The 25,389-nt window shown below is 38.0% G+C and overlaps 1 protein-coding gene across 4 annotated transcripts in view; it reads right to left on the bottom strand.

Annotated features, from left to right (window-relative positions):
* SAMD8 (sterile alpha motif domain containing 8) overlaps nt 1-25,389 on the bottom strand; it is a 90,674-nt gene that overhangs the window by 45,441 nt on the left and 19,844 nt on the right. The window contains exon 1 of one of the 4 annotated variants that reach the window (XM_058299097.2): nt 4,425-4,549. The exons of the other annotated variants lie outside the window; for them this stretch is intronic. The gene's annotated coding sequence lies outside the window, so the exon portion shown is untranslated. Of the gene's footprint in view, nt 1-4,424; nt 4,550-25,389 lie in introns of those variants that run through there. 4 annotated transcript variants of the gene reach the window in all.

The following is a 25,389-nucleotide window of genomic DNA, read 5'->3' as shown; positions in this document are numbered from 1 at the left end:
CCTATCTCAAAGAACTAGACTGAGATATCTCATGATTCATGGGTCACTGGGTATAATACATAAAAGGAATTTGCCTCAGTAGTAGGGCAAAATTAACCCTAAAGCAGTGGTACTCAACTAGAGGCAATTTTGGTTGTCAAAACTTGGTGGGTGCTACTGGCACCCAGAGAATATAGGCCAGAGATGATATTAAACATTCTAAAACCCACAAGACAGCATGCCACAACAAAGAATTATCTGGACCCAAATGGCAAGATATATTTAGAACCACTGCCCTAGACCAAACACTTCCCACCTAACAAACCTTAAAGGCAGAACCCTAAAGGATCAAATCGTTTTTAAGTAACTTAACAGCATGCCACAACACAGCTTAAGAATATTAACAGGAGTACAACAATAACCAGCAACCAGTATCTCCAATCAAATACTAGCAGGCATAAAAAGAAGTAGGAAGACATCACCTATAATGAGAAGAAAAAGCAAACAACTGAAATGGACCAAGAATTCAGACGGAAAATAGATTTAGGAGACAAGGAAATTCAAAGTTATGATAAATGTATTGCATATGTTCAAAAAGATAAACAGAAACATGGAAACAAACAAACAAAAGACTCAAATCAAACTCCTAGAGATAAAAATTCCAATGTCTGTGATTAAAAATATACTGCATGGGTTGAACAGCTGTTAAGATAAGAGCAATGAACTTGAAGACATAATAACAGAAATTATTCAAAATCAATCAAAGAAAAAAGAATTTTAAAAAATGGAGAGAACATCAGTGAGAGCTGGGACAATTTCAAGTAGGCTAATATATATGTAATTGGAGAGTTCCCAAAAGAGAGGAGAGAGGACAGAAAAAAATATTTGAAGTAATAGTGGCCAAAAATTTTTCAAATTTCACAAAAACTGTAAACACACAAATCTAAGAAACCCAAGAACTCCAAACAAAAGAAACATAAAGAAACTTATACTAAGGCATATCATAATTGGCTCAAAATCAATGACAATGCGAAAATCTTAAAAGTGACCAGAGAAAACAGACACTATATATATACATTATGACATAGACAATTAGACATTAGGCACAGAGGAACAAAGATAAGAATGACAGCAGAACAACATTCTTAAAGTAATGCAAGGGAAAAAAAGTCAACCTATGATTCTATATCCAGCGAAAAATAAAGGGGACAAAAAACACATTTTCAGACATTAAAAAGCTGAACAATTTCATCACTCCAACAGACCTGCAATACAAAAAATGTTAAAGGGAGTCCTTCAGCAAAAAGGCATACTCTACCATATGAAAATATACATCTACAAAAGGAATCAAGGGCACTGGAAATGATTACTACATGTGTACGTGTATATAAGATTTTTTATTATTTAAATTACTTTAAAAGACATTTTGCTGTTTGAAGACAATTTGTTATAAGCCCAACAATGTAATGTAGGGCTTATAACATACAAAAAAGTAAAACATATGTCTGATAGCACAAGGGTTGGGAGAAATGGAAATGTACCATTATAAAGTTCTTACAATACATGTGAAGCCATGTTATATCTCTGATAGTTTGACTGTGACAAGTTAAAGATGTATATAAGGTTTATAAAACCATTATGCAACTAAACTAACAAAACAAAGAGTAATAGCTAATAAGTCAACAAGGGGATAAAACTGAATGATAAAAAATACTTAATCCAAAATAAAGCAGAAAAAAGGGCAAAAAAGGGAACAATAGCTGATGGGACAAATAGAAAACAGCAAGAAAGATGATAGTCAGACACATAGCCATATTAATAATCACATTAAATGTACATGTTCTAATTACCCCAATTACAAGGCAGAGATTGTCAGTTTGGCTTAAAATACACAACTATATGATGACACAAAGAGGTTAAAGATGGGAGAAGATAATACTACGCTAACACTATACCAATCAAACTAGCAGGAGTGGCTATATTAATAGAACAAGTATATTTCAGAGCACAAACTCGAACCAGGGTAAAAAGGATCATTTCATAATGATAAAGGAACCAATCCATCAAAAAGACATATCCTAAATGTGTATGCACTAAACAAAAGAATTGCAAAATATGTGAAGTAAAACTGAGAGTGCAAGGATAGACAAATCCACAATTATAATTAGAGATTTCAATTCTTCTTTCTCAATAACCTAACAAGAAGACAGAAATTCAGTAAGCAATAGAAGATTTGAACAATACAATTGACATTATAGAACTCTATACCACAAACCAGTAGAATATACGTTTTCTTCAAGGGCACAAGAAACACTGACCAAGATAGACCGTATTACAGGCCATCAAACGAGTCTCAGAAAATCTAATAAAATTCAAGTCATACAAATATGTTCTCTGACCACAAGGGAACTAAGTTAGAAATCAATAACAAAAAGATCTCTAGAAAATTCCCCAAATATTTGGTAATCAAATAATACCCCATTTTAAATAATCCATAGGTCAAAGAAGAATCAAAAGGAAAATTATTTTGAATGTAATGAAAGTGAAAACACAACATTATCAAAACTTACAGGATACTGATAAATTAAGCAAGACTCAGAGGATTTTTTGTAGAACCAAATGCCTATACAGAAAAGAAAGAAAAGTCTCTGATCAATAATATCACCTTTTAATTCATAAAGCTAGAAAAGGAGAAAACTAAACCCAATATAAGTAGAAGGAAGGAAATAATGATCAGAGATAAAATCAATAGCAAAGAAAACAAACAATGGAGAAAAATCATAGAAACCAAAAGGTGGTTTCTTTGAAAAGATCAATAAAAATAATAAACCTCTGGCCAGACTGATTAGGAAAATAAAGAGTTGTCAGCATCAGGAAGGAGAGTGGTGACATTACTGTAAATTGTATAGATAGTAAAAGCATAATAAGGGAATACTGTTAATTTAATGCAAATAAATTTGATAATTTGTATGAAATGGATGAGTTCCTTGAAAGACACAAATTATCAACTGTTATTCAGGAAGAACTAGATAACCTCAATAATGCAGTGTCGTTGAATTTATAGCTAAAAACATTCCCACAAATAAAATTCTAGGCCCAGGTGGCTTCACTGGTGAGTTCTAGCAAATATTTTAGGAAGAACTAATATCAATTCTCCGCAAAGTCTTCCAGAACATTGATAAGGAGAAAATATGTCTGAATTCATTCTATAAGGCCACTATTACCCCTATACTAAAATCATACGATAAATACAAATGAAACTACAGACCAAAATCCCTCATGAACATCGAAGCAAAAATTCTAAACAAATTTTAGCTAATCTAATCAAATAAAATATTTTAGAAAAACTATAGATCAACTCCAAAAGACACAAAGAGCATTTGACAAAATCCAACATTCACTCCTGACAATATTCTCTGCAAACCAGGAATAGAGAAACTTTAATCTGAAAAAAGGCATCTTTGAAAAATCTACAGCTAACATCATACTTAATGGTGAAAGATTGAATGCTTTCTCCCTAGTATCAGTATAACAATGCAAGACTGTCCACTTTCATCACTTATATTTAACAGTGGAAGTTTTGGCCAATGCAGTAAGACAAGAAGAAAAGATAACAACCAGATTGAAAAGGAAGAAATAAAAATGTATTTGGTGACAACATGATCATTTATGTAGAAAATTCAATGAAATTCATAAAAAAAGCTACAACTAATAAGTTAAAGATCACAGAATATAAGATCAATATACAAAAATAAATTGTGTTTCTATATATTAGTAACAAATAATCAGAAACTGAACTTTAAAAATACCATTTACAGTAGCATCAAAAATATGAAATATTCGAGGATAAATCTGACAAAACATGTGAAAAGCCTGTACAATGAAAACTGCTGAGAAAAATGAAAAACTTAAAAAAAATCAAGAGTTGGGTCATGTTCATAGGTCAGAAGACTCAATATTGTTAAAATGCCAATTTCCCTCAAATTAACCTATAGACTCAATGCAATTCCAATCAAATCCCAATGGGATTTTTTTATAGAATCAGTAAAATTATTTCAAGATTCAAATGGAAATGCAATGAACCAAGAATAACCAAAACAACTTTGAAAAAGAGCAAAGTTAAAGAGCTAACACTCTACTTGATTTCAGGATTAATATGCAGGGAAGCGAATGTGGCTCAAGTGGTTGAGTACCTGCTTCCCACATGGGAGGTTCTAGATTTGGTTCCTGGTGCCTCCTAAAAACAAAGCAAACAAAAAACAAACAACAAGCAAACAAAAAAACCAACTTGTGGGTGCTGATGTTGCTCAGTGGTTGAGCACTGGCTTCTCACATACGAGGTCCCGGGTTCAATCCCTGGCCCCAGTACCTAAAAAAGATTACTATACATCTACCTGTATATTTTATATTACTAGGTAACGAATTACTACAAACTTATTGGTTACCTGTATTCCTTGCCATGAGACTCCCTGTTATCTTCAAAACCAGCGACTTTGTACTTGGACTCTCATTCTCTACAAAAAGCCCATTCCCTTTAAGGGCTTGTCTGATTAGATCAGGTCTATGGAGGATAATCTTCCTGTCTTAGTCAGCTGTACCAGTATAACATAATCTAATCACAGGAGTGATATCTCATCATGTTTACAATTCCCTCCCATTACACAATGGAATGGGTCACCAGGGGTAATCTTAGAATTCTGACTACCACACTACTCTCATCAAGACGAAGTGGTATTGGCATAAACATAAATAAATCAATGGAACAGAATAGGAAGCACAAAAATAGGCCCATACCTAAACAGATATATGATTTTCTACAGATATACAAAGACAATTCAGTAGAAAAAGGAAAGTCTTTTCCAGAAAAAAAGCATAGGAGAAAACCTTTCTGACCTTGGGCTAAAGATTTCTTAGTTATGACACCTACAGTACAACCCATAAGAGAACAAATTGATAAACTGGACTTCACCTGTTTAGGAATGGGACTGAAGGACTTTCATGGTTTTTAGTTTACAAATTTCTACGCTGTCTGAATATTTTACAATAATGTATTTGTATAATAGACAGGAAAATACATAAAAGCAATATACATATTCACTGAAGAACACTAAAGGAAGCAGTTGTGACTCAATCATAGAGTCTGCCTGCCATATGGAGGGTCCAGGGTTCGATACCCAGGGCCTCCTGACCTGTGTGGTGAGCTGGCCTGTGCGCAAGGAGTGCCATGAGACACACAGGTGTCCCCTGCAGAGGGGTGCCCCACGCACATGGAGTGCGCCCCACAAGGAGAGCCGCCCCGTGCAAAAAAAGCGCAGCCTGCCCAGGAGTGGTGCCGCGTACACAGAGAGCTGACGCAGCAAGATGACACAACAAAAAAAAGTGACACAGTTTCCCGGTGCCGCATGACAAGAATGCAAGTGGACACAGAAGAACACACAGTGAAAGGACACAGAGAGCAGACAAGGGGGGGAAGGGGAGAGAAATAGATAAAATAAATCTTTAAAAAAGTATTAATTGATGTGTATAAAGGAAACATTTAAATTTGAAATGAAATTTAAAAGAAGTTTATCCTGAAATCACAAGCAATAAGAAACTGCTTAATATCAAAGGTTAATACCATATTATCAAGGCACTGAGAAAACACTCTTTCTGCATAATCTAGCAATCAATAGGTATTAAACTCAGTTGCAAGTTGTAGAAAATGGATAAACAAACAAAGCAGCTGATTATTCTGTACAATGTGGAACAAAAGATACCTTACCTTTCTGGTGGTTAGAAATTTTTGAAAACTGTTTAAAAATACAATTTTTTGGCACAAACCAACTCATTACTAGTAAATTTGTTTCTTTGTTCTTCAAATAAATTTAGTTCACAGTAATTAGATTTAAGCAGTCTAATAGCAAAAAAGCTCAGAATATTTTCTATGATGTTCCTATCACCAGACTTAATGAAATGAAAAAGAGCTTATCATAAACATAAAAATCTTAAAGCTGGAATTCCTTAACATTCACATTACTACTCTTTAATCAGTCTTTAATGCATCTAATTAGTGGCCTAAATCTTTTCACAATAATATAAATAACTCCAGTTTTGTTCTATAACCTTAAAACTATGTTTTATACTGTATGTCAGGTTTAACAAACTATAAGCACAATTAGCCCATAACTGTAAAAGAAAATAATGATTATCAATAAACCCTTCCCCTAGTCTGCCTTGTTGGAGATACTTGTTTTGCCCAATCCTACCTGGCTGACAGACTAGTTACAAATGATGACTTAACAAAAAGGAACATTACTATCTATGAATCACCACTGACTCGACATCTGTGTCAATAAGATAAATTGGCATGACTATCCTTTTTAATCTCCCACTAGATGTTTTCCCTAACTACAGGAGCTGGAAAGCTAAAAATATTCCTGGACAAATTTTGTATGATCTCACTAATATGAACCAATTATAATAAACAAGCTCATAGAGGTTGTTTAGAAGATAGGTTACCAGGAGACAGAATGGGGTTAAAAATTGGGGAATTGGGAAACGGACTTTGGCCCAGTGGTTAGGGCGTCCGTCTACCACATGGGAGGTCCGCGGTTCAAGCCCTGGGCCTCCTTGACCCGTGTGGAGCTGGCCCATGCACAGTGCTGATGCGCGCAAGGAGTGCCCTGCTACACAGGGGTGTCCCCCGCGTAGGGGAGCCCCACGCGCAAGCAGTGCACCCATAAGGAGAGCCGCCCAGCGCGAAGGAGGGAGCAGCCTGCCGACGAATGGCGCCGCCCACACTTCCCGTGCCGCTGACGACAACAGAAGCGGACAAAGAAACAAGACGCAGCAAAAAGACACAGAAAACAGACAACCAGGGGAGGGGAGGGGAATTAAGTAAATAAAAATAAATCTTTAAAAAAAAAAAAAATTGGGGAATTGATGTTTAATCTGTGCAGAATTTATAATTAGGTTGATTGCAATGGTTTGGAAAGGGAGATTATGGTAGCGCAATATTGTGAGTATCATTAACTGAAGAATGTGTGTGAATATGATTAAAAGGGGAATTTTTTAAATTTTTTTTTATTTTTAAAGTTTTAGATTACATAAATGCTACATTAAAAATATAAGAGATTCCCATCTGCCCCCCCTCCTCCTCCCACATTTTCCCATATCAACAACATTTCTCATTAGTGTGGTACATTTGTTACAATTTTTTTTTAATACACTTAGATTACATAAATGTTATATAAAAAAATCTAGGGGAGTCCCATATGCCCCACTCCCTACCCTTCCCACACTTTCCCACATTAACAACATCCTTCATTAGTGTGGTACATTTGCTACAATTGGTGAACAGATATTGGAGCATTGCCACTAAATGTGGATTATAGTTTACATTATAGTTTAAACTCTTTTCCACACAATATTGCAAGTTATGACAAAATATATAATGGCCTGTATCTGTCATTGCAATGTCATTCAGGACAATTCCAATGTCCCAAAAAATGCCCCATATTACACCTATTTTCCTCTCTCTCTCCCCTCAGAACCTCTGGTGGCCAGTCTCCACATCAATGATAACAGTTCTTCAATTGCTAGAATAACAATAAGTCTACTCTAGTCCATTGTTCATTCCCCAATCCTGAGGATTCTGGGATGGTGATGCCCACTCTGCCTCTAATTGAGAGGGGGCTTAGATGCCATGTGGCAGATGGATGGGACTATCTTGCTTGCATTTGTAGATTCTCTCTCTGTTCCTTGGGAGGGTCGTTGTCCATCATTATTTCCTTGTTAGTTGTCCTGGGTGAGTCCAATGAACTGGAGAGTAGGTGTACAACTTTTTTGAGATTCAGGGCCCGACTGGCACATGGCCCAAAGATTTAAGTTTCTTCGACATAAGTCCATCATCTCTAGTACTAACTATAGGTTCAAATATAAGGGGCAGAAGAGCCGTGTGCAGGGAAACCACAAAGAGTCCAACTCTGTCACGCTGGGGAGCATAAATTCCAAAGTAAGGTCTACCTGCAGGATACCAAATGCCTAAGCTCTCAGCCCTGTGTATAATATCTGCATGTCTCCAGAGCCTTCAGGAGTCCTGTTATTTGAGGCAATATTTACTGTGGCAATCAATGAGATCCTGCTGAGATATATGTAAGTGGAAACTCTGGAATGAATTCCTAACTCACTTTGAAGTCTCTTAGCCATATAAACTCATTTGTCTTTACCTTCACCCCCTTTTATTCAAGGTCTTTTTCCAGCTGCATAACTAGTTGGTGCTTGATAGTAACCCCTTGAAGCTAGGGAGACTTATACCTGGGAGTCATGTCCCATGCTGAGGGGGAAGGCAATACATTTATATACGGAGTTTGGCTTAGAGAGAGGTCACATTTGAGCAACAAGGAGGCTCTCAGGCGGTAATTCTTAGGGAACCTATAATACTAGGCTCAGTTTCATTTTCGAAAGAAAAGGTTCATAAATACAGTCATCAATATCAAGGGCCCATCGATGGTCCATCCTCCTTTATTAGCCACTGCCCCTGTACTTGGGATTTCTGCTGTTCCATTAGAGAATGTGGCAGAACACTAAAAGGCGAATTTTGGGGTTGTATATTTTACCAGAAGGAAAGTGAGGATAAAACATGAGACTATTATACAGTGAACCCTGTCATAGATGAGGATTGTGATTAAAAATACAAATATAAGAATGTTCTTTTAGGATCTAAAACAAAAATTCATCACTAGTACAAGGTGTTACTACAATGGTGGTATAATAGGGTGGAGAAAAATGCACCTAAAGCAAAATAATAAGACAATATTTGAACATTCTTGCATCAGTTTTAACAAAGGTACCACACTTATGTTAAGTGTCAACAATGGGGGGTGGGGGATGGGAATGCTGCATTTTTTTATTCTTAGAAAAATGTTATGCATCACAGAAACAACCAAATTTCCTTCTCAGGTATACTGTTATAGCCTGAGACTTCTCTGAAAGTACATGTAGCCAGGTGCAGGTCACAGCTTCTTCTTCAGAAAAAGGAAAGAACTTTACATGAGAAACAAGAGACTTTAAAGTCTTGGGGTTGTTCCTATCCCAGGTGAGCCCTGAACCCAACTCCTACTTTCCAGTTCTTTGGGCAGCGCTGGACAACTAAAAAAAGGAAGATGACGGATCAGCCCCATTCCAAAAGCAAGGAATATCTTCAATGGCAAGCAAAACAATTCCGTTTCTCTATCCCATAATATCTATGTCCCTTCTCAGCCTGAAGCAGAGTAGACATTGTCCCAAATCCCTCAAGATTGAGGAATGAACAAAAATAAGTAGGGACTATAGCAGACTTATTGTTATTGCAGTTATTATCTTGTGTTAACTGAGTAACCTGTAACATTGATATAAAAAATAAATTTTCAATAATAAAGTAAATGACACACACAAATAATTTAATAACTCACTCTATTTCCCAAAATCCTTCCAGTGTACATTTATTAATATATATTTATTAAAATATCTTCGGGGCTTCAGACAGTTTTTATCAATAAAGGTTGAATATCCAATTGCCAAGAGCTCACAGGGTCACTAATTTGTCAAATTCACCAGGAATTAGGATCCGGTATTCAGCTTGCAGGCTAAAAACTTGATCATGGCAGTCAAGTTTTTAGAGTTAACTGAACAAGAGAGACTGAAAGCAAACTCACAAGATAATTAAGGATAAATACGAATACCAAGGCATTCAATAACACACATCTAGAAAGAGTGCTCAAACATATTCTCTCAGGCACACCCTTTTCCAATTTTGAAGTAAATAGGAGATTGATTTAATAATCTGAATGTTACCTGTAGAGCAAGCAATCTGAGCAAAGAAAAACACATAGTCTTAAACAAAATTTAATCCGTGGGAAGCAGATTTGGCCCAACGGATAGGACATCCACCTACCAAATGGGGGGTCCAGGGTTCAAACCCAGGGCCTCCTGACCCGTCTGATGAGCTGGCCCAAGCGCAGTGCTGATGCGCGCCAAGGAGCGCCGTGCCACACAGGGGTGTCTCCCTCGTAGGGAAGCCCCACGTGCAAGGAATGCACCCCATAAGGAGAGCCGCCCAGTGCGAAAAAAGTGCAGCCTGCCTAGGAGTGGTGCCACACACACAGATGGCTGATGCAGCAAGATGACATAACAAAAAGAGACACAGATTCCAGGTGCTGCCAGCAAGAATACAAACAGACACAGAAGAACACACAGAGAATGGACACAGTGAGCAGACAACTGGGCGGGGGAGGCGGGGATGGAGATAGAAATAAATTTTAAAATTAAAAAAAAAATTTAATCTAGATTCTTCTAAGACCTAATGCAACATCTGTGCCACACAGCAGAAAATACCTCTCTAAAAAAGGTTGTTCAAATCCCCTAATTTCAGTCTCTCTCTCTCAGACAGTGCAGGATATTAAAAAAAAAAACACGTCCAGAAAACAGATGAGGCTTGAGCAGTTGAGCTTCCACCTACCACACAGGAGGTCCTAGGTTCAGTTCCCAGTGCCTCCTAAAGAAGATGAGCAAGATAGCGAGTTGATGAGACAGGCTGGCATGGCAAGCTGACACAACAAGGTGATGCAACCAAGAGACACATGGAGGAAAAACACAATGAGAGATACAACAAAGCAAGGAGTGGAGGTAGCTCAAGCGATTAGGTGCCTCCCTCCCACATGGGAGATCCCTGGTTCAGTTCCAGTGCCGCCTAAAAAAAAAGAGAAGACGGGTACACAACAAACAGGCACAGGGAGCTCAAACAACTGGGGGTAGGGGAGAGAATAAATAAATAAATCTTTAAAAAAAAAAAAAAGCCACTTCTCTGTGACTCCTTCTTTGCCTAGGTTCGAAGAAAACCTCATAAACAACAAGTTTCAACCTTGACTACAACATTAGAATAATACGAAATTTAAAAACATACCTCTTTCCTACAACTCAACAATAAAAAGACAAAAAAAATGGGCAAAAGACCTGAATAGACATTTTTTCTAAAGAAATATAAATGTGAAAAAACACATGAAAAAATGTTTAACATCACTGGCTATCATGGAAATGCAAATCAAAGCTACAATGAGGTGTAATTTCATACCTACTAAAATGGCCAGTATTAAGAAAACAGAGGGAAGCGGATATGGCTCGAGAGATTAGGCTCCGTCTACCATACAGGAGGTCCAGGATTTGATTCCTGGGGCCTCCTGCTAAAGGCAAGCTGGCCCACACAAATTGCTGGCCCATGTGGAGTACTGGTCCACATAGAAGTGCTGGCCCGCGGAGGAGTGCTGGCCTGCACAGAGTACCAGCCTGTGCAGAAAGCTGGCACAGCAAGAACACATGACAAAAAGAGACACAGAGAGACCAGGGAGTTGAGGTGGCGCAAGAAATTGAACGCCTCTCTCCCATTTCAGAAGGTCTCAGGATCGGTTCCCAGTGCCACCTAAAGGGAAGACCAGCAGACACAGAAGAACACACAGCAAATGGACACAAAGCAGAGAGTGAGTGCAAAAGAATGGGGGGGGGGGGAGCCTAGGGAGAAATACATCTTTTTTAAGAAAAGAGAAAGCAAGTGTTGGAGAAGATATAGAGAGATAGGAATGCTTACTCACGGTTGATGGGAATGAAGATTGGTACAGTCACTGTGAAAGTCTGTTTGGTGATCCCTAAGGAAGTTAGATATAGATCTACCATGTGACCCAGCAATACCGCTACTAGGTATATACCTAGAAGGACTGAGAGCAGCGACACAGACGTCTGTACACTGATGATCATGGTGACATTATTCATAACTGCCAAAAGATGGAAACAACCCAGGTGTCCAACAACTGAAGAATGGATAAACAAACTGTGACAGATGATGGAATATTATTCAGCCATAAAAAGAAATGAAGTCATAAAGTATATGACAACGTGGATAAACCTGGAGGACATATGTTGAGTGAAGCAAGCCAGGCACAAAAGGAGAGCTATTATATGATTCTGCTATTACAAACTAAATATAATGAGCAAACTCATGGTGTTAATACCTAGAATATGTCACCAGAGGAAAAAATGTGGTTAGAGAACAGAAAGCTGAGATTTAATCTGTGCAAAATTGATAAAAAGTTGTTTATAAACGTTTGTAAATGAACAGAAATGGTGTAAGCACACCATAGGATTTGTAATTGGTAGCACTAACGTATGGGTATAATAGTGGTTTCCTTTTTTTTTGGAGAAATGAAAATGCTCTAATACTGATTGAAGTGATGAATGTGCAAATTGGTGATTATATCAAATTCCACTGATTGTACACTTTGGATAAGTTATACAGTTTATGAACAAAAAAATAATAGGGTGGACTGGAGGAAAAATACACCAAATGTAAGATATAGACTATAGTTAGTAGTAATATTTTGACCATGCTCTTTAATAATCTGTTAGAAATGTTTCACCACAATGCAAGGTATTTGTGGTGGGATGATGTATAGGAGCCCTGTATGACGTTATGCATCTTTGTTTTATAAATCCACAACTTTTACTATACACTTATTGTTTATATATGTTCATGTATGATAAACTTCAATAAAATGTTTTTTAAAATGAAAAAAAAGCACATACTTGTGAGTTAAGTATTATTCTCTTTTTAATATGATTTCAATTAGATGATCTATAAGGCAGACCTAAGCAGTTACAGTTTCATAAGTCTAAGTGAAAACATTCTGCTTGATATTTACCTAGTTTCGGGGGGGGGGGGGCTCTATCTCCCTGAACCTCTGTTATGTATTTTCCATCTCTTTTGAGTCTTCCAAGTTCTCTTCAAAGTAATAGATAATGGTATCTAAGGAATACAACAATAGCAGCAGCAGTGGCGGCCACAGTTATTGAATGCTCAGGCATTCTTTGTGCACTTTACCTGGATGATCTTATTTAATCCTCACAACGGTTTTGTAGGGTAGATATAACTAGTATCCCCATTTTACAGATGTGACAACAAAGAGGCACAGAAAAATTAAGTGACTAATGTCCTACGGTTTGAAATTGGCATAGCCAGGACTCCAATCCAGGATTCAAACATTTTGCCACTGTATTAGTTAGCCAAAGGGGTGCTGATGCAAAATATCAGAAATTGGTTGGTTTTTATAAAGGGTACTTATTTGGGGCAGGAGGTTACAGATACCAGGCCATAAAGCACAAGTTACTTCCCTCACTAAAGTCTATTTGGAGCAAGAACAACTGTGAGGGTTCAGGCTTCCTGGGTTCCTATGTTTCTGGGGCTTGCTTTCTCTGGGTTCAAGGTTCCTTTCTTCCTGGGGCTGCCTTCTCTTTCCTCTGTGAGCTTACTTCCCAGGGCTCCAGCTTAAGTCTTCAGCATCAAACTTCAACATCAGAAACCCTCAACTCTGTCCTTTGCCATGCCTATTATCTGTGAATCCCTACCCACCAAGGTGGGGACACAATGCCCTAATAACATGGCCCAATTAAAGCCCTAATCATAACTCAATCAGGCCCAGGTACAGATTAGATTACAAACATAATCCAATATCTATTTTTGGAATTCATAACCATATCAAACTGCTACAGCCACATAGGGTTTACATACACATATATTAATGCATATTTAATGTTCATTTAAGATATTATGACATTCACCATAAATACTTTAGCATGCATCTTCTAATAATAATAATTTCCTTTATGACCACACGGAAGAAAATAAACCATATCATTCCCAAATGTCCCAAGGACATCTTATAAAATGTCTTTTATGTTTCTCCCCCAAAATCTTTAGGCTCACACAACTGCATTTGGTAATTATGTATCTTTAGTTGCTTTCAGTCTACAACAGAATACCCTATCCTTTTTATTTCCTTTGACACTGATTCTTTGGAAAATCTAGGACAGGGTTTATTTGGTGTTATCATTATTATTATTATTTTTCTGTAGAAGGACCTATATTCTGTATTTGCCTAGTTGTTTTACTCTACTTTCAACCACTATACTGTGATGTCTCTGGGGTTAGGATTAGAGCTAAAATTAACATAAATCTCCAAAAATAAGGACTCAGATAGCACTGAGAGTGTTTCTAAAATACTAACGGTTTTATCTTAACCTTTTACCTACTATATACCTAGGCTGCATTTTTAATTAAAAAAACATTTTATACTATCCCTAAAGCTAAATAACTTGCTTCAAGTTGGAAGAGGTCAAATGAGATTAACTATTTTAAAGAAGTCCAGAACAGTAGATATAAAATGACTATCTTTGCATTAAGAAGAAAAGTACATTGGAAACAACATTCAGATGGTTTTTTAGTAATTTATACCACAGAATAGAAATATAGAGGAAAAGTAGGACTTAAAATTATCAACTTTTGTTAAGAGACCACTTGCAAATAGAAATAATACTTTTCCTCAATGTCTAGAAATCTGTGCTAAATATTTAGAAATCAAAACGAAGTATAAACATGTGTTAATAATGTAATACAAATAACTGAATAAAAAACAAATCTTTCTACTTCAGACTTACAACCATTCATCTCTTAAAATTTTTAAGTACCACTAGATCACCATTCTAGTACCCCTGTGTATACTCCTAACCAATAACCCTCTCTCCGCCCTTCCCCCACCATAGATAACCATAAATCTACCTTTGTGATAATCCCTTGTTTTTCTTTACAGCTTTACCACCTAAGCATGCATCTGTAAACAATATAATTTTGTTTTGTCTGTGTATTTTATATGAATGGAGTCAAACTATATGTATTCATTTAGACAGCAAAAGTAGGCTGCAGAATTTACCTGTTCAAAAAAAAATCTGGACTGGATTAATCTTGGAAAAAGTTGAGAGGTTGTTAAATTGATAACATAGACAAGATTCAAAATAATTTAGGAAATGTAAATCATTTTAATTTGTCCATGAAGATAAAAGGTATATCACCTAGGAAGAATTAAATGCACAAAAGGGGAAAGCATATTCAACCAAAACAAATAGAGACTGTAATCACAGTCTTCAAAGGAAAGAGACAAAAGTCCATAATGTCCCTTTTAATGACCTAGCTAGTCTTGTCTGGAACTATAAAGTCCCAGGAGGGGAATTTATTTAACTTTTGTATGATGAGTATAATGAAATGATCACGATTATCAGCTATACAACCAATATCACTGCAGGAATACAGTGGGCAGGATGTGCAGATATTTGATATCTGCAGAGTACTGTTCCTTAAAAAGAATGTATATCCTAACACATAAAACTTTTTTTTAATGCTTTAATTTTTTTTTATTTATTTATTTCCCACCTCCCAGATGGCTCCCTCATCTGTTTTGCTCATTGTTTTTGCTTGTTGTATGCTCGTTTTTTTGCTCATTGTCTGTCTTTTTTCTTTTAGGAGGCACTGGGAACTAAACCCAGAACCACCCATGTGGGAGGTGGACACTTAGCTCCTTGAGCCACATCTACTCCCTGCTTGTTTTTTGTTTTTGTTTTTATTCGATGTGTGCTCGTTGTCTTCTTGTTCATTTGTCTTCTTTAGGAGGCACCGGGATCCGAACCCAGTACCTCTAATGTGGGAGGCGGGCATTCGATTGCTTGAGCCACATCCGCCCCCCTCACAAATTTCTTAAGTTCTGAATCATGTTCTGTGCATTTTTAGAAAGCAACATCAATTATCTAACACTTAAGATATTTAAAATGTGCCAGGAACTGTTCTAATCATTTTACTTGTATTTGCTCAAATAATACTCATATCCATATAAAGTAGGTACTATTATCTTCCTCATTTTACCGATGAGATAACTTATACAGAAAAGTAACATGCCCAAGATCACATAGCTAGTAAGTAATGCAAAAAAGTTTTCGACCCCGCCAATCTCATCTCAAAGTTCATGTACTTTCCCACTATAGTACACTACCACATGTGAGCTTTAGAGTTCTTGTACTTCTGTAAGAACTGAATCTGATAAATATGAAATATTTTCTGGATATCAGCAGAGGAACATATCAAAGGTCTTCAGTTACATTACATAAGCATTATATCAATGAGCATTATATCAATGGAGGCTTTCTGAATCACAGATTTTGCACTGTTCAGCTGTAGACATTAAAGTGTCCACTATATACAGATGCCAGGTACTAAATTAGGCACTAGGGATACAAACAACCTTAGGATGCCCTCAAATGTTATGTTTATTCACACATTCAATATTTATTGTGCACATACTATTTGAAGAGTATTATAATAAGCAATGTGGTATTTACCTTGATGAATCTAAAACAGATCCTGCCCTAAAGATTTCACAGTCTAGTAGTACAGTAAGGGTTATTAAAGAAAGACAAAGAATTAAGTAGCCAGTTCTTTGCATGTATTAGCTTGCTCAATCCTCAAAACAACTCAGATTTCCTCGTAATTTATTTTTAAAAATTGGAATGTTAAAGCAGATGGAAACGGAGATATTTTCAGTTGGTGAGATCAGAGAAGAGTACTTGAACTGACATTTGAGCTGGACCTTAAAGGATAGTTTTGAAACTCTGTGGATAGAGTCAGAGAAATAAAAAGAACTCTAGCAGAGGAAACAGCAATGAACAAAGGTATGAAGGCAGGAAACATTAGTATTCAAAAGGCACTGGGAGTTATAAGGATATGAAGTTGAAAATATAAATTGGGGCCATATCATGGAAAACTTTAAATGTCCAAATTAAGGACATTCAGTAGACAATGGGGAGCCACTAGTTATTTCTGAGCAAGAGGATGACATAATCAAAGTGTGCTTTAAAAAGATAATTGTGGAAAGTGGATGTGGCTCAAGCAATTGGGCTACCCTCTACCACATGGGAAGTCCAGGGTTCGATTCCTGGGGCCTCCTGGTGAAGGCAAGCTGGCCCTCATGGCAAGCTGGCCCATGCAGGAGTGCTGGCCCACACAAGCTGACCTGAGTGGAGAGCTGGTACAGCAAGATGACACACAAAAAAAAAAGAGACACAGAGGAGAGACAATAAGAGACGCAGCAGACTAGGGAGCTGAGGTGGCACAAGAGATTGAACACCTCTCACCCACTCTGGAAGGTCCCAGGATCAGTTCCCGGTGCCGCCTAGAGAGAATACAAGCAAACACAGAAGAACACACTGTGAATGGACACAGAGAGCAGACAATAGATGTGTAGGAAGGTAGGGGGTGGATAAATAAATAAATCTTTAAAAAAATAAAAAGATAATTGTGAGAAGGGTGCAAAATAGATTGTGAGGATTAAAGCCAAAGTGATAAGACAGAATGAAAGAAGCAGCCTCTCAAAGGTAGAGACATAGAAGGAGGGATGAAGGAAATATTACAGCAGATTAAAAGACACCACTTGATTAAAGAGAAAGATTTATTCCTCACCTTTTTACACTTAAACTTTCTGACAGTTACATTTTTAAAAATACTATATGTGGGCTTCTGCTTCTTAGGAAGATGGAGTAGACCTAGTTTTCCTTGGTACTCCCTGGAAATTACATATAAAACAAACATAAAAAGACTGAAAATTGGGGAGAAAAAGGCAGACTGCCTAGGCACCTTGACATGTGATGAACAACACAATGAGTTTCTGGTTTTGTTTTGGGTTTTTGTTTGTTTTGCTACATATATCCCAAGCTGGATACTGTAGAAGCCAGCAACCAGAAATATCTATGGGTACAGACAGAAAAAGCCCCAAGAAAAATCTGCTTTCTCCAGCCAAAGGACAAGGAAAGAGGCAGCCTATCAAGACAAAAAAATTTTAGACAATAAGTGCTCTATTCCAATTGACACCAAAGAAAAAAATCAGTAGCTCCACATCTGCCCCCACCCCCCACTGGCAAAGGCAGAGAGAGGACAGCCTAGATTTCCACTCTTATCAGGCTATAACCAGGTTCAGGGTAATGTCAGAGAAGGCTGAGTAAGGAGCTGAAACTGTCATTACTTCTTGGCAGTAACAAGTCTCTCCTCCTCCATATGGTATCCATGGAGGCCATGTAGGGACTCTGGACTTCTACCCACACCCAGCAGTGACAGGGTACCCCTACCCCTCCTTGCTGAGGATCTGTCAGAGGAGGTCTAGTGGAAAATCAGAACAATGCCAACAGTTCAGTGGTAACTAGGCTATCTTCCTAGAGACCACATGGGGAACAAAAGTTAGGTGCCCCTCACCTTTCCAGTCAGGTTGGTAACAGTGGAGGTTTACTGGGGTGCCTGACCTCCTACCCTCGCCCAGCAGTAACAAAGAGTTCCTCTTCTCCAGGCTGTCAACAGAGGCAGAAGATCTGAATGTCCATCCAGACCCACATGGCAGTAAGGAAGCAGCACCTCTATTTATGCATCAGAGCAGTATCAAGGAAGCCTAATAAAAACATCAGATTTAAACAAGATCCAGAGTTTTATAACAGAATGCCCAAAATGCCAAGGTTTCAAACACAAATTACTCTGCATACCAAAAAACAAGATCTCAAATTGAATATGAAAAAACAATTAACAGATACAAACAATGATCACAGATATAAGAATTATCTGACAAGGATTTAAAAGCTGTCATAATAAAATTGCTTCAACAAAGTAATTATGAACAAAACTGAAATGAAAAAATAGAAAAGGCTCAGTAAAGGAATAAAGATATAAAGGAGAACCAAACTGAAATTTAAGAACTCAAAATACAATAACTAAAGTTAAAAACTCAAGAAAATAGGGAGTAGATATAGCTCAAGTGGTTGAGTGCCTGCTTCCCACGTACGAGGTCCTGGGTTCAATCCCGGTACCTCCTAAAAAACAAACAAAAACAAAAAAACTCAAGAAATGGCCTCAATAGCTGAATTGGGAGGACAAAAGAATCAGTGAACTTGAAAAAAGAACATAAAAATTACCTACTCTGATTACTATTTACTATCAGATACTATTTACTATTACTATTTACTATTACTATTTATTATTACTATTACTATTTACTATTACTGATTTACTAATAGTAAAAAAATTACTAGAGAAATTAGAAGAGAAAATAGAAGAAAACAACCAACCAAAATCAAAATCAGACTCAGGGACATGTGGGACTATAACATGTTTTTTTTTCTAAGGATTTATTTTTATTTATTTCTCTCCCCTTCCCCCCCCACCTCCACTGTCTGCTCTCTGTGTCCATTTGCTGTGTGTTCTTCTGTGCCCTCTTGCATCCTCGGTGGCATCAGAAACTTCGTCTGTTTTTAGTTACATCATCTTTTGTTACGTCAGCTCTCCGAGTGTGCGACGGCGCTCCTGAACTGGTTGCACTTTTTTTTCATGCAGGGCGCAGCACTCCTTGCACGTGACAGCTCTGCACATGGGCCAGCTCACGACATGAGTCAGGAGGGCCTGGGGATCAAACCCTGGACCCTCCCATATGGTAGGCAGACGTACTATCAGCTGAGCCACATCCACTTGCCTATATGTTTTAACACTCATGTTATCATAGTCCAAGAAGGAGGGAGGAAAGACAATGAGGTTGGAAAAGCATCCAGAGACATAACTGGCTGAAATATTCCCAAATTTGGTAAACATAAACCTATTGATCTCCAAACAGGATAACACCAAGGAAATCCATGCCAATACATATCACAGCCAAACTTCTAAAACTGAAGAGAGAAAAAATATGAAAGCAGCCAAAGAGAAAAGACACATTACCTCAGGGGAAAACAAAATTGAATGATGGTGGATTTCTCATCAGAAACCAAGGAGATCAGATGGACGTGACAGAATATTTTTCAAGTGCTAAAAGGAAAACAACTGTAACACCCAGAATCCTATACCCAGTAAAAATATCCTTAAAGAATGAAAGGAGAAATCAAGACATCCTCTAATGAAGGAAAAGTAAAGGAATTTATCACCAGTAAGATCACCCTAAAAGAATGGCTAAAGGAAGTTCTCTTAAGAGAAAGGAAATGATAAAAGAAAGAACCTTGGAACATCAGAAAACAAAGAAATAATATGGTAGGCAAAAATCTGGGTAAATAAAATAGGCTTTCCTTCTCTTTTTAAGTCTCCTAAATTATGTTTGACAGTTGAGGCAAAAATTTTAACATTGCCTGATGTTTTTCTTAATGTATGTAGAAGAAGCACTTAAGACAATTACCTCATAAATAGGGAAGAATAAAGGGACTATTCAGTTTCTATACCTCATTCAACTGGTAAAATGTCAACACCAGTAGGCTTTGATAAGTTAGATGTATATAACACCTAGAACATCCACTAATAAAGCTATGCAAAAAGAAACTTAAAAATACTATAGATAAAAAAAGATTTCCAAAATATGTTCAAGTAACCTACAAGAAAGGCAGGAAAAAGAAAGCCAAAAACAAAACATAGAGAATAAACAGACAATGAAAAGTAAAATGGGAAGCAGATGTGGCTCAAGAAGTTGAGCTCCAGCCTGCTACATGGGAGGTCCCATGTTCGGTTCCTGCTGCCTCCAGAAAACAACAACAACAACAAACAATAAGGGAAACGGACTTTGGCCCAGTGGTTAGGGCGTCCGTCTACCACATGGGAGGTCCGCGGTTCAAGCCCCGGGCCTCCTTGACCCGTGTGGAGCTGGCCCATGCGCAGTGCTGATGCGCACAAGGAGTGCCCTGCCACGCAGGGGTGTCCCCCACGTAGGGGAGCCCCACGCGCAAGGAGTGCACCCATAAGGAGAGCCGCCCAGCCCGAAGAAGGGAGCAGCCTGCCGACGAATGGCGCCGCCCACACTTCCCGTGCCGCTGACGACAACAGAAGCGGACAAAGAAACAAGACGCAGCAAAAAGACACAGAAAACAGACAACCAGGGGAGGGGAGGGGAATTAAATAAATAAAAATAAATAAATCTTTAAAAAAAAAAAAACAAACAATAAGCAAAACAAACAAAAAAACCAACTCAGGGAAGTTGATGTGGCTCAGTGATTGAGCGCCAGTTTCCCACATACAAGGTCCCCAGCCTCCAGTATCTCAAAAAAAAAAACAAGTAAAATGGCACACTTAAGCCTTAACATATCAATAATTAACTGCAAATGGTCTAAATACATCAATTAAAAGATGGAGATTAACAGAATGGGAAAAAATGTGAATCAACTATACACTCCACAAGAAACTTACTTCAAATATACATAGGCTGAAAGTAAAAAGATATAAAAATATATACAATCTTTTATTAATCAAAAGTAAGCAGGGGGAAGTGGACTTTGGCCCAGTGGTTAGGGCGTCCGCCTACCACATAGGAGGTCCACGGTTCAAACCCCGGGCCTCCTTGACCCGTGTGGAGTGGGCCCATGTGCAGTGCTAATGCGCGCAAGGAGTGCCGAGCGTAGGGGAGCCCCAAGTGCAAGGAGTGCGCCCCATAAGGAGAGCCGCCCAGTGTGAAAGAAAGTGCAGCCTGCCCAGGAATGGTGCCGCACACATGGAGAGTTGACACAGCAAGATGAACCAACAAAAAGAAACAGATTCCTGGTGCCGCTGATAAGGATAGAAGCGGTCAGAGAAGAACACACAGCGAATGGACACAGAGAGCAGACAACTGGGGGGGGGGAGGGGAGAAATTTTTAAAAAAAAGTAAGCAGGGGTTGCTATAATGTAGACTGAGGGACAAACAGGACATTATATAATGTTAAAAGGATCAATCCACCAATAAAACATAACAAACCTAAATGTGAATATACTGAATAGAGTTATAAAATACGTGAAGCAAAACTGATAAAACTAAAAGGAAATATAGACAAATCAAAATTATACTTGGAGACTTCAACACCTCTCTCTCAATAATTGGTAGAACTAGACAGAAAATGAGCAGATACATAAGAACTAAACAACACCATCAACCAACAGGATCTAATTTACATTTATAGAGCACTCCACCCAATAATAGCAGAAAATGCATTCTTTTCAAGTACCCATAGGACATATACCAAATCCTGGGCCACAAAACTTACTTCAACACATTTTAAACAATTTAAATCAAATAGATGTGTTATTTGTCCACAATGGAATCAAACTAGAAATCAATAATGAAAGATAACCGTTAAGTGTCTAAACAGTTGGAAATTAAACAACACATTTCTAAATAATCCATAGGTCAGGATGAAGTTTCAAGGGAAATGAAAAAATATAATACAATGCACTGAGTGAAAATGAAAATACAATGTATCATCATTTGAGAGACACAGCTAGAACAGTGCTGAGAAGAAAATCTTTAGCACTAAACACTTATATAAGAAAAAGGAAAAGCTCAAAGGAAAGATCTAAGCTGCTACCTCAATAAACAAAAAAGATCAAAATAAACCTACAGTACATAGAAGGAAGAAATTTAAAAATTAAGAGCCAAAATCAATGAAACAAACAAAAAACAGACAAAATTAATGAAACAAAAAGCTGGTTCACTGAAAATATTAAAATAGACGACACTCTTGACTGATTAAAGAGAGAAAACAGAAATTACTAGTATCATGAATGAAACAAGGGTTATCACTACAGACCTTGCAGACATCAAAAGTTTAATTGAATCCTGCAAAAAAAATTCTACTCACATAAACTTGAGAACTTGGATGAAATTCCACAATTTACCCAACGTGAAACAAATAATTTGAATAGCCTATTAGCTATCAAGGAAATTGAATTCATAATTAAAAACTCCCTAAAAAGAAATTTCCAGGTTCAAACATTTTCACCGGAGAATTCTACCAAACTGTTAAAGAAAAATTAACACCAATTCTACACATTCTTTTCTGCAAAAGAGAAGAGAACAGAAGACTTCCCAATTCAATTTATGAAGCTAGGCTAGCATTACTGATACCAAAACCTGACAAAGATAGTACAAAAAAACTACAGACCAATATTCTTCATGAATATAGATACAAAAATCCTTAAGTAAATATTAGTAAATAGGAAGCAGCTGTGGCTCAATCAGTTGGGCTCCCGTCTACCATATGGGAGGCCCTGGGTTCACGTCCCGGGGCCTCCTTGTGAAGGCAGGCTGGCCCACGCCTGCAGACAGTTGACGGCCGGTGCCTGCAGGGAGCTGGCACAGACAGATGACGCAACAAAGGGAGACAAGCAGACACAGAAGAACGCACAGCAAATGGACACAAAGAGCAGACAGCAAGCAAGCAAGCAAGCAAGCTGCATGGGGCGGCAGGGGGCGGGGGGGGGGGGTGCGGATAAAAAATAAAATTTAAAAATCTCTTAAAAAAACTAAAATACAAAGTACTGAGAAAATAAGATCCAATTGGTCCTAAACCTTTAAATATATATATATTAGTAAATAGAATTAAGCAATATATTAAAAGAATTATACACCATGACCAAATGGAGATTACTCTAGAGATGCAAAGCTGATTCAATATTTGAAGTAATCTACCATGTTAACAAGCTACATAAGAAAAATCATATGATCATAACAATTGATGCAGAAAAAGTATTTGACAAAACCCAACATGTTACATTCATGATGAAAACTATAGAAAACTAAGACTAGAAGGGAAATTCTCATTTCGATTAAAACAAAACAAAACAAAACAAAACAAAACCTACAGCTGGGGAAGCTGCTACCATGCTGCTTTTCCATCCTAGCTGCAGAATGGGCAAGGAGAGGGGACAAGCTTGAAAGCAGTGACACACACAATATCTGCCCAAGATCTACTAATGAGAAGAATGGACATCACCATTTGCTTAACTGAGTTCCAAATTCTGCTTCTTCAGAAACTGAGGCACCATAACCACTAGAACCAGATGGACAGAATCCTTCATTTGATCAAGCATGTCTTCTGAAAGCCAGATGCCCATCACCACAGTGATGTTCTCATTCCCATGCACCTTGAAGGTGACCTGGAGGCTGCGGTCAATCTGCCCATGGCTCTTGTTTGCAGTGACCTAAATAAGACCCAGGAACACATCACACCCCATGTGCACACATGTGCATGAACAGCCAGCCCAAAACCTTTCCTTGCACAGTGGGAGCAAGGTCATGACCCCAAGATGCAAGGAGAAACAGGTACTACTTTTTGGCTCCAGAATATGTTACAAGCTGTGACTCCACACTCACCTGCACAGTGTCGGCCAGGACCAGCCCCAGACCCAGCCTGCTTGGAGCCCTCTGAGGCTGTTCCCAGCTTGTCTGAGTCTCTGAGAGATATTCCAAGTCTAGTCTTATGGCAAGAAGCAACAGAGGTCCCAGGTTAATGTTTCTATCCTTTACAAAAGAAGGAAATGACCTCCTCAAATGGGCAACCGAAGTGGCAGCAACTCATAATCAGACTAACTGCTGGGTTTGTAGACATTTGTTGACCTCCCCCAGAGATGGAATGCCTTGGACAGTACCACCTTTTAACCTAACAGAGTGGGGTTTGGGGATCAACTTTTCTAATTTTCCTTTTGACATTAGCAGGCATAGGTATTAGTATATGTGTCTTATATTGTTGTGGATTCTGCTTTCAGATGTGCCCATCAATTGCTGCTCAAGGATATTTGCAGAAGAGGGGCATGTAGGATGTAAAAGTGGGTTTTTTGAGGAGTGTAATATGAAGCCATAAACCAGAGTAGCCATAAATTCCTAGATAAGAGGACCCCCCACCCCCGCCAAGATAAATATTTTTTTTTAAGATTTTTAAAAAATTTATTTTTCTCCCCTTCCCCACCCCCACCCCCGGCCCCCCCAGTTGTCTGCTCTCTATGTCCATTCGCTGTGTGTTCTTCTGTGTCCACTTGTATTTTTGTCAGTGGCACCGGGAATCTGTGTCTCTTTTTGTTGGGTCATCTTGCTGCATCAGCTCTCTGTGCGAGCAGCGCCACTCCTGGGCAGGCTGCACTTTTTTCACACTGGGTAGCCCCAAGATAAATCTTAAAGTGCATGTGCACATTCCTAAGCATGATAGCTCTCTGTACTAGAACCATTCCTACTACATATCAATAACTTCAAAGAGACATGTTTACAATCTTGGCTTGGCTCCCAGCCTTCCTTGTTCTTACCCCAAACACCCCTGGGCAGCAGGAAGGCTATGCTGAATGCCCTACAGCCACCCACAATCAGCTTCCTGCTCTGTAAATTCCTAATAAACTGTTACTATTTTGCTATATGGAGTGGCCTGCTTTATTTTTCAGTCTTAAGGGCCAACAAACTTCAGTGAACCCTATTCTGTATGTTCACACCAGACACACAGTTTTTCAGCAAGTCAAACACAGAATTACCATATGTCCTGGCAATTCCTTTTCTAGTACCTACCCCAAAGAATTGAAAGCTGGGACTAGGAAAGATATTTGTACAGCAATATTCATGACAGCATTATTCAGAATAGCCAAAAGGTAAAAGCAACCCAACAGTGTATTAACATGAGTAGATAAACAAGTAAGGTATATCTACAGAACAGAATATCATTCAGGTATAAAAAGAAATGAAGTGCTGGTACATGTTAAAAACATGGATAAACCTTGAAGACATATTA

Source organism: Dasypus novemcinctus, chromosome 6, assembly GCF_030445035.2.
Source record: "Dasypus novemcinctus isolate mDasNov1 chromosome 6, mDasNov1.1.hap2, whole genome shotgun sequence".
Lineage (NCBI taxonomy): Eukaryota > Metazoa > Chordata > Mammalia > Cingulata > Dasypodidae > Dasypus > Dasypus novemcinctus.
The sequence above is the reverse complement of the archived record's forward strand: the minus strand, read 5'-3'. Positions and strand labels throughout refer to the sequence as shown.